Source organism: Heteronotia binoei, chromosome 4, assembly GCF_032191835.1.
Source record: "Heteronotia binoei isolate CCM8104 ecotype False Entrance Well chromosome 4, APGP_CSIRO_Hbin_v1, whole genome shotgun sequence".
Classification (NCBI taxonomy): Eukaryota; Metazoa; Chordata; class Lepidosauria; order Squamata; family Gekkonidae; genus Heteronotia; species Heteronotia binoei.
Window position 1 is genome coordinate 98,409,959 of NC_083226.1, and position 15,766 is coordinate 98,425,724.

The 15,766-nt window shown below is 45.2% G+C and overlaps 1 non-coding gene across 1 annotated transcript; it reads right to left on the reverse strand.

The window, feature by feature from the left end:
• Nucleotides 1-14,415: 14,415 nt before the first annotated feature.
• Nucleotides 14,416-14,488, reverse strand: TRNAK-CUU (transfer RNA lysine (anticodon CUU)). Its single transcript has one exon. It is a non-coding gene; the product is annotated as a tRNA-Lys (tRNA).
• Nucleotides 14,489-15,766: the final 1,278 nt, after the last annotated feature.

Consider the following 15,766-nt stretch of genomic DNA (forward strand, 5'->3'; position numbering starts at 1 on the left):
TCAACTTTCCTACTGGGACACTTGTATTAGCTTTCTCTGTCAACTTGTAGTGAGGCCTCATTCCTGGTATTTTATAAACGTCTGATGTGGGTGGAAGTGGCAAGGTGCTGCCCTGGGTGGGATAGTTATTCCCCATTCCCCAATCTCAGAGGGCCATAAAAGATCTGTGCATCCAAGGAATGTGGCCTCAGTAGAGACTGGTTGATAAGGCTTCCACAGTTCTCTTGGTTGGTCCTACTACTTCTTTTGCGGTTAGAAACATCCTGAGTCCCAGGCTTCAAAGCAGGCATTCCTGCATTTGTTACAGAAGGTGAGAACTAAGGAAGGGTTTACATAGCTTTGATATGCAGCAGTAGCAAAGTAACAACACGAATAATACAGCTTTATATTAGGAATAACTTGTATGCTTGACATAACCATGGAATCTTAGTAAATGCTAGAGTGTCTCCCTCTACAATGATATCACTTCTGGGTCATACTAGAAGTGACATAGTCACAACAGAGATGTCGATCAGCCCCCCCCCCCCCCATTCATCTGTGCATTTCCTTTTACTGTCTAGCTGAGCAGTGATGTGCAATGGTAGCTGGGAGCAAGCAATTCCCCTGACCCTAGAAAAAAACTTGCAAACCTACTCTGATATGGGTCAGAGGTATGGTTATTAGATCTTCCCAGTGGGGGTCCCAACTTCCAGGCCCTGCCCCCATTTGCTGATCAGCTGGCCAGTGGGGGGATTTACCACTAGAAAGAAGGCCTATGTCACACTGCTGGTGTCACACAGGAATAGGCTTCCCAATCCCCAGGTCCCAGCTGGAGATCCTCCAGTTTTACAGGCTTCCACCCGCCCCCAGTCAGCTGGCCAGTGGGGGGAAGCTGCCCCCCCCCCAGTCACCACCTACCTGTAGATCTCCAGCAGCTTTAGAAACCTGCAAATAGGTTCCATTTTAAAATGTGTGTGTGTGTGCCTTTAAATAAGAGCAGGAAGCAGGAAGTACTTCATTGGGAAGGGCCAGCAGCAGCCTTCCTCCATTTGTTTTGCTTTCGTTTCAGAGCAAGTTAGTATGTGTTAGGGTTGCCAATCCCCAGGTGGGGGCAGAGGATCCCCAGTTTGGAGGCCCCACACCCACTTCAGGGTCATCAGAAATGGGTGGGGGGAGGGAAATGTCTGCTTGGCATTTCATTATTCCCTATGGAAACTTATTCCCCTAAGAAATAATGGAGAATTGATCTGCAGGTATCTGGGGCTCTGAAGGGGCTGTTTCTTGAGGTAGAGGCACCAAACTTTCAATATAGCATTCAGTGCCTCTCCCCAGACTACTCCCCAAGTTTCAAAAAGATTGGACCAGGGGGCCCAATTTTATGAGCCTCAAAAGAAGGTGCCCCTATACTTCATTATTTCCTATGGAAGGAAGGCATTTAAAAAGATGTGCGGTCCTTTTAAAAGTGATGGCAAGAACTCCCTTGGAGTTCAATTATGCTTGTCACACTGTTGCTCCTGGCTCCACCCCCAAAGTCTTCTGGCCCCACCCCCAAAGTCCCCAGATATTTGTTGAATTGGACTTGGCAACCCTACACAGGAAGGGATGTTACCATGCTAGTGATTTCCAAGTGATACTCTGTTATTTGGACAATTCGCCCCCCCCCCGGCCGCGCCGCAATGCGGCTGTGCGCCGTGGGGCCGTCTTTTGCAGCCCCGACAGGAGAGAGAGCAGCTTCCCGGGCATCTGGGGACTTTACTGGGGGGCGGGGGCAAAGGCTTAAGTAGCCTCTGCCCCAGGCGTCTCCACGCAGTTCCGTGGAGTCGTTGGGACGGGAGCAGCATTTGCGGCTGCTCCTTGGAACTGCGTCATCGGCTCGGCCTGGCTTGCGGTGGCAAGGACGCCTGGAGCGACGCGAGGAGGACGCGCCTTGCGGGGTCTGCGGCCGGGAGGAGACAGCTGACGGCGACGTGGTTCCTGGAACCGGCTCAGCTGAGCACACCTTGTTGATGCAAAAGGCTTGTGGGGCGCGGCGCAGCTGTCGGGAGGGCTTGTGAGCGGGCGGTTTTCACCCCCCCCTTTTCTCTTTTCTCGCTGGGCTGTAAGCGCGGAAAGAGGGTTGGTGGATGCTGCTTTGCGGCACCTATTAAGGAGCGCTCTTCTTCAGCTTTTGGGGATTGTGGGCTGGGTGGCAGGCCCCTTGTCTGTTATTGCGTGGGTCAGAGGCTCATCACTCCCCCCCCCCATTTTCTTGTTCTTTAAGGGAACATAGCGCCTCCCCCCCACCCCCATCCTCTTCTGTTGCACATTATTGTGGAGCTGTAATTACTATTGCAGAGTGGGGGATTAGAGCCTGGCTGCAGTTTATTGCTTTGCCCATTGGCTTAGCTTTGTTTTTGGGCCACCCTAACATGGCACCCAAGAAAGGCCAGGGCCCTTCTAAGGGAAAACAGCCGGCCAAGACTGCGGCTAAACGAAGGAGCTCTGACCCCCCTGGCGAAGATCTGGACACCACTGTTATACGCCAGGCTATATTAGATCGGGTCCGGGTGATGGAGGACGAACAAGGGGCGTCCGGTTCCCAGGCAGTTTGGCTGGGGCGCCACAGTGCCACGGGAAGATCAGGGACCATCACTTTTGAGCGTGAGTTGTTGGCCAGGCTTTCTTTCCTGCAGGAGAACATGGTCGCCGGAGCTAGGCCGGAGCAGGCACAAGAAGTGGAGACAGACCAGGAGGTGGCGCCTGGCGGTGTGGGCGGTGAACAAGAGGGAGCTGATGAACACCAGCAGATTGAGCCACCTTTGGCTGTGGCAGTGACTCCTGCATCTGAGGAAGGTAGGGCGTTGATGCCTACACAACATTCACACTGGCCTTGGGGGGTGTGGGGGCCTACGTCGCCTCCACAGACTGGTGGGCGTGGACGGGCCCCCACCTCTCCCGAAGGCGGACAGGGGCCGCTTCCAGCAACACCAGGGCCTTCGTGGGCAGCGGGCGGTTGCCTGCCGGGGCGTGGGCAGTCCCCTCTGGCATACTGGGGTCAGTCACTGCCTGTGCCCCGGGGGATGCCAGCTGTTCCTGGCTCGGGGGCGGCCATCACGGCTACGGGGATTCTGCCTTGGGGCGGTCAAATGCCCGGAGCCTATCCTTTTGGGTGGCCGGCGGTGGCTTGCAACCCTTGGGGTTACTCCCAGAACCCTTACGGGTCCATCCCCCTTCTGTCTATCCCGTTCGGTGACCCTGCAATGCCATTGGGTGACCACCTGACTCCCGCCACTAGGAAAAATTTTTTGAGAGGGGAGTATGTGGACGTCTTTAGTCTCCTGTACAGGGAATTGGAAAAGAAGAGCAAGGAGGAGCTAGATGAGAAGGAGAAGCTCAGGAGGCGGAAGGTGGACAGGACTTGGGCCAACTGGCTTCCAGGCTTCCTCATCTACGCCAGGGTTATTGCTAGGGCCCAGCCGAACAGGGCCGCCACTCTTTTCCAATACTGCGACATCATTTACCGGGCCTACTCCGACTTTGCGGGGTCAGCTTGGTTACAATATGATGAGACGTTCCGCATGAGGGCGGCCATCAACCCTCTATTGCCTTGGGATCAAATTAATCAACAGTTGTGGTTACAACTGATGGCCCCGGCTAAGCCGAACCTCGGGGATAGAGCCGATAGCGGGCATTTGGTCCACAAACAGGCGATTAACCCAACAACCCGCTTTACGGCGGGTCAGCCGGTTCAACCCCGGCTGTTGTGTTGGGAGTACACCCCGCAGGGAGTCTGCTCGTGGAAAGCCTGTAGGTTTAAGCATGAGTGCCCGTTATGCGGTGGTTCCCATGCCTTCTCGGCGTGCAGTAAGGCCAAGCCAAAGGGCGGGCCCAAGCACCCCGGAGGCGGTGGCGGTTCCCAGCCGCTGGGTAAAGGGCCCCAGCCCCATTCGGCTGAAGGTCCTTGAACAGTTTATTGAGGACTACCCAAGGGTCGCGGATAAGAAGTATTTGTTGAAGGGTTTTATGTTGGTTTTCGCATCCCTTATTCGGGCCCCCGGGCACCCAGCTTGGCGTCCAATTTGCGTTCTGTTGTGGGTTTGGAGCACGTGGTCAGGGACAAAATTCGGAAGGAATGCGCCGAAGGGCGGGTCCTTGGCCCTTTTGAAGCGCCCCCTGTTCCCAACCTTAGGGTCTCACCGCTAGGTGTAGCCCCTGAAAAAGCTGTGGGCGAGTTCCGGTTGATCCATCATTTGTCTTATCCCGCAGGGGGATCGGTCAATGATGGCATCCCTGACCACCTATGTTCAGTACGTTACACGTCATTTGATCAGGCTGTTAGAGTTATCCGAGGTTGTGGGGCCGGGGCGGGGATGGCTAAGTGCGACATCAAGTCTGCCGGTCCACCCAGATGACTTTGAGTTATTAGGTTTCCAGTTTGAGGGCAGTTTCTATGTAGACAGGGCGCTTCCCATGGGGTGTTCGGTGTCTTGCGCAGCCTTTGAACGTTTTAGCTCTTTCCTGGAATGGCTGGTTAAACGCGAGTCAGGCTGCAACGAAGTGGTTCATTCCTGGACGACTTCCTGTTTGTAGGCGCCCCTGGGTCCGGCCGTTGTGCCAAGCTGCTTGACCTCTTTGTGAGGTTGGCAGAGGTGTTGGGGGTTCCACTTGCCAACGAAAAGACCGAGGGCCCGGCAATGCGTATCACATTCTTAGGCATTGAATTGGACACCGAACAGCAAACTTCTCGGTTGCCGGACGATAAGGTCCGGCAGCTCAGGGTCAGGCTGGAAGCATTGAAAGTGAGACATAAAGTGTCCCTCCTTGAGCTACAGCAGCTCGTGGGATACTTGAATTTCGCTTGCCGGGTCGTAGCCCCGGGCAGGGCATTTCTACGGCGCCTATGCGACGCCATGGCAAACCTCCGGCTCCCCCACCACAGGGCCAGGATAACTGAGAGCATGTGCAGGGACTTGGAGGTTTGGGAGATGTTCCTGGAGGGTTACAACGGGGTTTCCTTTTGGCGAGAGGACCTCAAAGTTGAGGCGGATATTCAAATCTCGTCCGACGCTTCCGGCTCCAATGGTTTCAGGGTCTTCTTCAGGGGGCAGTGGTGTGCCGAACAGTGGCCTGAGGACTGGCAGCGCTCCGGGATTTGCAGGAACCTGACTTTCTTGGAATTTTTTCCTATTCTGGTGGCGGTTTTCCTGTGGGGTGAACATTTTGCCAACCGAATAGTGCATTTCTGGTGTGACAACCTATCGGTTGTGCACGTAGTTAATGCACTGACGTCGAAATCTAAGCCAGTGATGTCACTCGCCCGAGTTTTCGTGTTGCGGTGCCTTCGCTTAAATGTTGTGTTTTTAGCCAAGCACGTGCCGGGTGTGAATAACGGGGTGGCGGACGCCCTGTCTCGCCGACAGATGGAGCGATTCCGCCTTCTTGCCCCGGAGGCCGACGCCCACCCTCTGCGGATGCCACCCCACCTTTGGCAACTTGACAGGTCGAAGCCGGGAGGGCAATCCTTTTAGCACTGGCCCCAAGCACGCGGAGGGCTTATGAGCGCGCGGCTTCACAGTTTAAGGTATTCTGCCGCAACACAGGGTTGGGTGAGGTGTGGCCCATCCCGGTCGCCCATCTGATGCAGTTTTGTGTTCTACAGAAGACCAAGGGGATCAAGGTAAAAACCATTAGAGGCCAGTTGGCGTCACTGGCGTTCCTAAGTAAAGCCTTGGGTTTTCCTGCCGCAGGAGAGGACTTCAGAATTAAGAAAATGCTTGAGGGTTGGACCAGGGAGCATGGGGCTGGGGCTGACAACAGACAGCCCATATCCCCGGTTATATTAAAAGGCCTGGGTGCTGTCTGGCCTGAAGTCTGTAGTTCTGGCTACGAAGTGGCCTTGTTTCACGCCGCGGCCCTTACGGCCTTTTTCGGCGCATTAAGGGTTAGCGAGCTGGTACAGGCTTCGCGCAGGGACACTTCGGACACCGCTCTGCAAAGCGGTGACGTTTCTTTCAAGGGAGGGCACGTGTTGCTCCAGGTCCGCCGGTCCAAGACGGATCAACTTAGAAAGGGCACGACGGTCAAGCTTGGCCCATGTTCTGAGCCTGGGCTTTGCCCGGTCCAAGCCCTATTGGAGTATGTTCAGGCCCGTGGTACCGCCCAGGGCCCCTTTTTCTGGCACGAGTGCGGGTCCCCGTTGACTAAGTACCAGTTTTGGGCAGTTACCACTTGGGCACTTGGCAAACTAGGTCTGGGCGGAGTCAGGTTTGGCACCCACTCCTTCCGGATTGGGGCGGCCTCGACTGCCGCGGCCATGGGTTATCCAGGGCCGACCATCCAGAGGGTAGGGCGGTGGAGGTCTTCTGCTTACCGCACCTATGTGAGACCATTGTTGCCCCCTTGGGGGGGGAGTTGTTATGTTGTTCTGATGTTGTTTTTTGCATTACAGGTGCTGTGGCTCGTCATGGGAGGCTGAGGATCCTCATATGCGGGCACAGCATGATCTTTTGGGCGGCCCATTTCGCCAGACGATCGTCGTTCGATTCGCAACTTGGGCTGAGCGAATGGGCCACGGTTGAATGGTTGGGGAGACGGGGGCTCCGTTGGGCCCAGTTGCTGTCACTGTTGTTTGACAGTCGACCCCGTTCCCCGCCCCATGTGTTTGTCATCACCTAGGTGGGAATGACTTGGGCCTGTTGCAAGGCAGGGCCCTCTCATTGCAAGCGATCTCGGACCTGCGGGCCATCAAGAGGCGGTGGCCCGGGGTCAGGATCATCTGGTCTGCGATTCTGCGTCGCAGGTACTGGCAGTCCACTTGGAACCCGGCTGGGCTCGAGCGGGCCAGGAGAAAGGCGAATCGGGCCCTGAAGTTGGCCCTAGATGGAGGACTGGGTACTTACCTCCCGCACCCGGGCATTATTGTTCATAATGCCGAGATGTACCAGCCAGATGGAGTCCATCTGTCCGACACCGGGAACCGGGCCTTCTTGTCCGAATTGAGGCAAGGTCTTCGGGAGGCGTTGGGCCTCCCGGGGGTCGCGAATGCCTAAGCAGAGGCTTGGCATTGCGGTGGCGGAATTTGCATGGCATTCAGACCTTGCCGGTGAACACCCAGGCCTTGGCACCTGTTTTGTGCGTGTGATCCGTATGATAGGCAGATGGGCTTGACGGCTCAATGCATTGGAATACGGATCGGGTTCATGCATCCCTTGCCGCCCCCGCATGAGGATGGCTAGGACCAGGGGTTGGGTGTCTCGCCCTTGCAGGACTTGGCGGGGTCAGGGGTGACCCCAGGGCTCGTCCTCTCTGTTCACCTTGTCTCGTTAATGTTAATGTTAATAAAGTGGCCCGTTTCCCCAACTACAGTTGTCTGCCTCTTTATTCCGTCTGGGGGTGCAAAAAAATCTATGGTAAAATTGGTTTCTACCATACAGCCAGGGACATTTCCTGGGGTTGCTATAGCACAGGAATCTAACAGAAGCAGTTAACCAATGGTTTCTGACTCCTCTGCTCAGCCCTATTATGTCATTCACACAAGAACTAGAAATACTGTGAACACATCTCTGTGAGAACAGCACTGCAATTAACTCCTGCAGTTTCACATAATGCTATGTTGACCAGAAAATTTCCTAAACATATATTTAGCATTATAGGAGGCATTGCTGTATAGGAATGATATTCAGGGTAGGACCTTCATCAATTAATGTATTTATTAGTGATACACTTGGTGTCATAGGTATAATATGTAAAAAGGACCCTTCCTGCCTACAGTGTTTCCAGCATTCAGGGTTGGGTTTTATATGTGACAGAAATAGCTTCTTAGGCGTCAGATACCACCTTGAGAAGAGTTTATAATTCTGAAGTTTTAATTTTAAAGAGTAAGTATTATAGAGAGGGGATTCCCATATAGTCTGCCATTGTTCTAAAGTAAATGGTATACCACAATCCTTTTCCCAAGCCTTTTGTTGACTAGTAATTTCGGACCAACTTTTAAAATTAAGAAGATTATAAATAGTTGAAGTTAAAGTTCTAGCCTGTTTGGGACTTCTTTTTAACAGGTTTTCATATGGTGTTAACGGTCTATCTATTATATCTATGATCCTAGGATTGTGTAGGACATAATGAAGTTGCTGGTATTGAAACCATGGTATATTTATGTTATATTGGGTTTCTAGTTGCGTTTTAGTCAACATTCGTTTGTTTTTAATAATGTCTTGAAACTGATGTATACCAGCCTCCCTCCAGATTTTAAAATCATATATACCCCGACCTGGTTTAAACCAGGATTGTCCTAGGAAGCTTGCCATCGGTGAAATAGATGGTATTAGAGTTTTTTTGTATTTGTCCCATATCTTTAATGTTAGGGTTAAATAAGGATTGTCCTTGGAAATGAAGTGCCTATCATTTGGAGTATTCCAGATGGCTTCCCACAGTTGGTCCCCTAATAAATAGGATGCTTCAATATTCACCCAAGCTTTATCACAGTCCTTCATTGCATACCATAATATATTTTTTAAGTTAGCAGCCAAATAGTAAGCCTCTAAACTAGGCAAGCCTAACCCACCCTGTTTTGTTGGTCTAGTCATTAACTTAAATTGAAATCTAGGTTTTTTATGTGACCATAAAAATTTAGAAATAAGGTTTTGTTTATCCTTGAATTCTTTAGAAGGGATATAACATGGTAAGTTATAGAATAGGAATAAATATCTAGGAAGTACAAAGATTAATTTTACCCCATTGTTCCATGTTTGATTTTATAGAGCTATCAAGAGGCTTATAATTTACAGAATAAAGGTCTTGTAAATTCAATGGTATCTGAATTCCCAAGTGTCTAAAAGACTTTTGTACCCATTTAAAAGGAAAAGCGTTTGTTAATTTCCGTCTGGAGGTTGGCAACAGAACTATAGGGTACAATTCGGATTTTGTATAATTTATAGTAAATCCGGATACCACACTGAACTTTTTGATTTGATGGAGTAATGAGCTAATTGACTGAAAGGGTTTAGTTAAATAGAAAATTGCATCGTCCGCAAAAAGACTTAATTTATGTTCCTCTTCTCCTACTTGAATACCACTGATTAATTTATCGTTTCTTATAGCAAACGCTAATGGTTCTATTGAGAGGGCAAATAAGATGGGGGATAAGGGGCAACCCTGTCTTGTGCCTCTATGTAGATTAAAATCCTCCGATCTATAGTTATTAATATAGATTTGTGCTTTTGGTTTAGCATACAGGGATTCAATAGAGGTCATGAATTTTGGTCCAAAGCCCATATGTTGTAATAGAGTAAGTAGATATGGGACCTCCACGTTGTCAAAGGCCTTTTCCGCATCGATGGCCAACAGAACTGATTCCACTTTTTTTTGCTTTCCTACAAAGATTAAATCTAAAGTTTTACGGAAATTGTCTGTAAGAGTTCTAGTGGGAATAAAACCTGATTGGTCACTATGAATGTAGTATGCAATTATTTTATTTAATCTGTTAGCCATTACAGCTGAGAATATTTTAAAGTCATTATTTAAGACAGAAATGGGTCTATAGGAAGCAGGGTAATGTTTATCCTTCCCTGGTTTGGGTATCACTGTGATTCTAGCTTCTGTCCATGTAGTAGGTATAGTTCCATTAACCATTACTGAATTACAAGTTTGTACTAAGGGAGCTAATAACACAGATTTGAATTTCTTATAGAATTCAATGGGTATACCATCTCTACCTGGTGCCTTATTGTTTTTGATGTGCTTTAAAGTTTCATCCAGCTCAAATTGTGTTATTTCTTGCTCTAGAAATGAAAGATGTTCAGGTGTTATTTTGACATTGTAGTTTATAGCATTAAGGTATTCTTTAATGTTGGCTCGATCCGGTTCCTCTGATTTATACAGCTGTTGGTAATAATTATAAAAAATCTGAATTATCTCTTTAGATTTATTAACAAGTTGTCCTCGAGGATTACGCATATTATAAATAAGATGAGATACCTTTTTTTGGATGGTCCTCTGCCTAAGTAACCTAATGAACCTTGGTGTTTTAGTAAAATATTTCTGATTATCATTAAATTTTTTTGTATTTAAGAAGTCTCTAATAGTTCTAGTTTTCTACGCTCCTGCTCTAGCTTTCTTAACAATTTTTACCTCCTTTTTTAGCATATTGTAGTTCCAACTGCCTGATATTACTGGTTATTTCAGATAGTAGTGCTTGTCTCTCTTTTTTATAGGTGGATGCGATTGCTATTAACTGCCCTCTTATAACAGCTTTGAATGCGTCCCATAATGTCTCCTGCGATACATCGTTGGTTGAATTAAATTTAAAGTATTCCTGTATTGAAGCTGTTATTTTTTCACATATCCCTTCATCTTGCAATAACAATTTATTCAATTTCCAATGATATCCTTGCGTGTCATCATTTTGAGTGGAAAGTGTACATGTTACCCACGAATGGTCTGAGATTATGCGGGGGCCAATGTCTGCCTCTTGTATCTGATTGGCTAGCCTTTTAGTTATAAGAAGATAGTCAATTCTGGTATGAATTTTATGTAAACTAGAATAGTAAGTGTATTGTTTAACTTCCGGGTTCAATAAACGCCATATGTCTACCAAATTAAATGACTCAATCATATTTGATAATTCAGTGCTTTTTGTTGCTTTTTTTTCCTGTTTTGTGTGTTTTGTCCATTGTAGGGTCCATTATATAATTTAGATCTGCCCCAATAATGGTTTCACCAATTTGAAATTCTGCTAGGAGATTAAGAGTGGCCTTTATGAATTTTTTCTGGTTTACGTTTGGGGCATATAGGGATGCTACTGTAAGTGGCTGACCCTCTATTTCCCCTCTGACAAAAATATAATGACCCTTAGGATCCGACTTTATTTTTTGGCAATGAAAAGGTACTGATTTTGAGAACAGAATTGCTACACCTCTGGATTTTGAAGTCCCTGCAGCCAAATAACTTTGAGTAAACCAATTGGAGGATAACAGTTTTTCATTAGCATTTTTTAGATGTGTCTCCTGAAGACATACAATGTTTGCCTTTTCCTTTTGCATAGAGTTAAGAAGCCTTTTGCGTTTTACAATGTTATTAAGACCTCTACAGTTCCAACTAAGAAGTTTGTACATATGTGCCATCTTTAATGTGGCTTAAGAGTACTCAACTGTATTATAACCTAACACAACTTAACACGAAAACTTCAAACGTGGTTCCCCTAAATAGGGATACTTCTCAGAATTCCTTCCCTATATAAAGGGGAGAGAAAGGAAGCTAGTAAAAAACTTCCTTGTCTGAAAAGAATATCTCACCTAACCTACCCTACCCTACCCTACAGGGGGGCTTATTTCAAGCAATTTAATTTTGTTATGTATATAAAAAACAAATAAACCAGTTGCTTTGTTAAGTCCTCTACCTTCCCTTGCTCTTACAGAAGTATTATTACTGCCTACGTCAACCTTCTAAGAATTTTAAGAATTTTGTAAAACTTTCATAAATTTTCCAATAACCTCTTAAATATACCAATACTATATAAGACCCTATAAGACATTTTAATAAAACCTACACATTTACATTACATTTAATGTCCTTTAAACCTTATATGCATATTTAAACTTTCGTTCCCACCTACATCTATAATTATATTTAGCAACTGTAATACTTGAATAACAATAATCTATCATACCTATATTTTCCTTTCTATACATTCTGCCTTTACTTATATTTCCATGCATGTTTTTATTCTTAATGATATAAACACCAACCTTCCCATCGAAATTCAATTAACTAATCAATTACGTATCTTTCCATAGAAAGGGACTGATGGAAAGCAATAAGAGATAAAATAAATAAATAAATAAATAGGTATCAAAAATATCAAAGATCAAGTCCATAGGCCAAATAAAGTAAAAATGAAAATATGAAACAGAAAGAGTTAGGGGAGAGAATAAACATAATTCATCATTAATTTGTGATAATTCATTCCAATTTAGCACAAAGTATTTAATTACCTACTTAATTCATTTCTAATTTGAATATATCTAAAACACTTTAGTCAGATAATTATAATGTCCAATAACTCCATATAATATCTGTACCAGTTATCCTTATGAGTTTTATGCGTCTTTATATGGATCTATTTCTATAAATATTCACACCACCCAGCCCTCTCATTGCACTAGGCAGCTTCATATGTTCATATGTTCACTCTTATTTATTATTATCCATTCACATATGCCTTTAGAGAGGGTTGGCTGAGAGAGAAGGAAGAAAAAAGAAAGGGGAGGGGGAAGGGGTTAAAAAAGGAGGGAGGGAAAGGGAGAAACCTATGTAAAAGAAATGAGGCGTGAAAAGGAAATAAAAAGGGGGGAGAAATGGGGAGGGGGATAAAACCTTTTATCATTAATTTATATCAATTCATTTCTTTTTTAGTTTAATTTTGTAGTTATCCAATTAATTCATTACTGGTTTATACACCCACACACCATATATGTATATACACCCACACACGATATATGTATATATACACACACACACCCATATATATATATACACACACACACATTCATACTCCTACACATGGGGAGGGACGGTGGCTCAGTGGTAGAGCATCTGCTTGGTAAGCAGAAGGTCCCAGGTTCAATCCCTGGCATCTCCAAAAAAGGGTCCAGGCAAAGAGGTGTGAAAAACCTCAGCTGGAGACCCTGGAGAGCCGCTGCCAGTCTGAGTAGACAATACTGACTTTGATGGACCCAGGAGGGTCTGATTCAGTAGAAGGCAGCTTCATATGTTCATATATACATCCACACACATCAGGCACTTAAACTAGTCAGATATTTATACTATAAGATATCTTCATTTTTAACATCATCATATCTTTAACAGTTGCTTCTATGAGTTGTAGTATGTCACCCTATAAGTAAAATAATAATAATAATAAAATAAAAATAAAAATAAAAACATGAGAAGGAAAGCTTCTTGTTATGTATCTTCCCATCCTATACACGCTGTTCATTTCATTAGTGTTCCAGCTGCAGAAGTATCATCATCAGTAGAAGGTTTTTTTTTTCCAAAGTCTAATATTATTGAAAGTCATATCTAAAGTCTGTAGGTGGTAACATAAAATACTTTAAAACAAAATATATAGCCATGTTGCAGACATCACATTAAGTACAGTCTCATTGTTATTAAAAGAAAGTTGTCAGTGTTTCACTTCTCACTTATCCTCTGGGACGTTTTTGGGTATCTTCCCTTCTTCTTCTGGCGTGAGTACAATCCCCAGGTCTTTCAATAGCTTTCTTCCTGAAGCGACATCCGAAGCCTCCATGAGAGAGTCATTGCGAAAGACGTATATATCTGAAGACGCACTCCATCTGAATCTCACATTGGATGTAAAAAGCTTATTAGCAAAGAAGTTAAGAGTTTTACGTTTCTGAATTGCTTCTGGGGGAAGATCCAGTAAGACCTGTATCTTCCTTCCCTCATGTAAAAGACCTCCGGTTCTCCTGGCCTCTTTTAAGATCTTATCTCTTGCTCTTGGGTATAAGAATTGCACCAAAATATCCCGAGGCCTATTCCTTTTCGCTCTAGCTAAGACCCCCAGTCTATAGGCTCTGACAATGGCTGGAGCTACCCTGTCTTCCGCACCAATCGCCTTTCCAAGCCACACAGACACATAGCTTGCTAAATCTCCTTTATGATCCACGTCCTCCTCCACCCCTCTTAGTTTAAGGTTACACGATCTCCATCTGTTCTCCACAATTAAAAGTCTGTCTGCAAGATTTTTTTCTGACCTTTGAAGTGCTTGTACTTGGGATGCTGCTGCTTGGCTGATTTCCGTTGCATGCTCTGCCATTTGGTTTGTTTCATGCATTGCAGCTTTTAAGTGATCTATATCCAGTTTAACTGGTTGCAGGACGTCATCGACTGCTTCTTTTATGTACAAACGCAGGTCCTCCTTAAGCTCCTTAAGATCTTGTTTTGTAAGGGTATTGGAGTCTTGCATTGTTTGCTCTTTATCTCCGTCGTTTTCTTCGTTAATGGTTGGCGCCATTTTTAACTGCTCTTGTGTAGAGGGGGGTTGAGATTTTCCCTGCTCCTCAGGCCAAAAGAATTCTTTAACTGTTGTTGGTCGTAAGTTTCTGGCGTTCTTTTTAACTGCTGATTTCCTGTGTTTGTTTTTATTCATCTCTCTCGGTCCGATCTATGGCAGTTTGATTTAATGCTGGGAAAGTGGGAGCCCACTCAAAAGTATGCGTCCGCCATTGTCAAGCGACACCCCACCCCCCAAGTTTGATGTTTTACTTGCTCCATTACCAAATGTCATGAGATTAACACTGAATCTGAATCTCATTTTTAAGAACAAAATAAAAGATGGTAAAAATGCTTTCAAGTATGTGCATTATGATTTCTGTCTGTACAAATATGATGGTAACATGAAGTTTTAATCTGGTGTCTTGTGACAAAGAAGTGTTTTTGCGCCCAACATGGGGCTCGAACCCACAACCCTGATATTAAGAGTCTCATGCTCTACCAACTCAGCTAGCCGGGCCAAAGCAGTAAAAATATGCATGTGTTCTCTTTTGCACAGTTAGAATTAAGGTATGCATATGTTTCCAGTGGCATTCAGCCTTTACAAAGTTCTGAAGGCACAAATGACAAAAAAGGAGAAAAAAATTAGCAAATTTTTAATGATAAAATATATTAATTTTAAAATACGCTAGTCAAGAAATAAATTAAACCAAATTCAACTGTATTTTCTAGGGATTAAAGGATTCTTTGTAATTTTCCCTTAGAGGCAAATCTCATCCCATGGGTTTGGATATTTTTTGATGGGAAATATATCCAGTCTTTTTTCTATATCCTCCCTGTGGACTTCTGTTTTTTGATGGCTAAATCTGGACAGCAGTTCATAGCAATCCAATGACTTGGCTGAATGCATTGCTAGAAATGCCACTTTATTCACAGTGGAACAATTAAAGTGCATTGCTAATGTACCTGGGTGGGTGGATTTTGATTTACACTTTGCTTTTGATTAGCTGTTCATATGCTTCTGAGAAACATATGTCGCTTAGTTGTCACCTTTGACTTCTTAAATATCGGGGAAGCTGTGATCATATATTATTTTTCCATGCTTCATTTATACTTAGCTGAGGATTATCCCCTTTCATGTAGAATCTAGTGTGGGAATTGTTTTTTCCTGTTATTTCTAAGAGACTGAAAGCTGTTTTGAAGTGATCTGAGAAAAGATGAAGTTTAAGAAACAGAAACTGGAAAAGAGGAAAAATTAAGAACAGAGAAAACATGAGATTAAAAACAGTTTGCTAGTATATAAAATCTTACCCTCAGAAAAGGCTAATCCTGATAGACCATTTTGTGACATTACAAGAAAAGGCAATATCTTTTATTTCCATCACATGTGACCTTTATCCTTATCGACCTCTTTGACATACAGTATTGCAGAACTGTTGCTTCTGGATTAAGTCATTTTGTATCTTGCTCTCTTGCTCTCTTCCCCAGTGAAGTATCCAGGATACAGCATTCACAATACTTTGATTTACTTTCTTCTTTGCAACTTCAACCATAATGGTGGGCACTGTGTAGGCCAAATAAGAACAACAGGTACTCTTTTATGAATGGCCATTGTTTGGCTAAGAGCCCTGTGGCGCAGAGTGTTAAAGGGGAGGGACGGTGGCTCAATAGTAGAGCATCTGCTTGGTAAGCAGAAGGTCCCAGGTTCAATCTCCGGCATCTCTCCAACTAAAAAGCTGCAGTACTGCAGTCCTAAGCTCTGCTCACGACCTGAGTTCGATCCCCAGTGGAAGCTAGG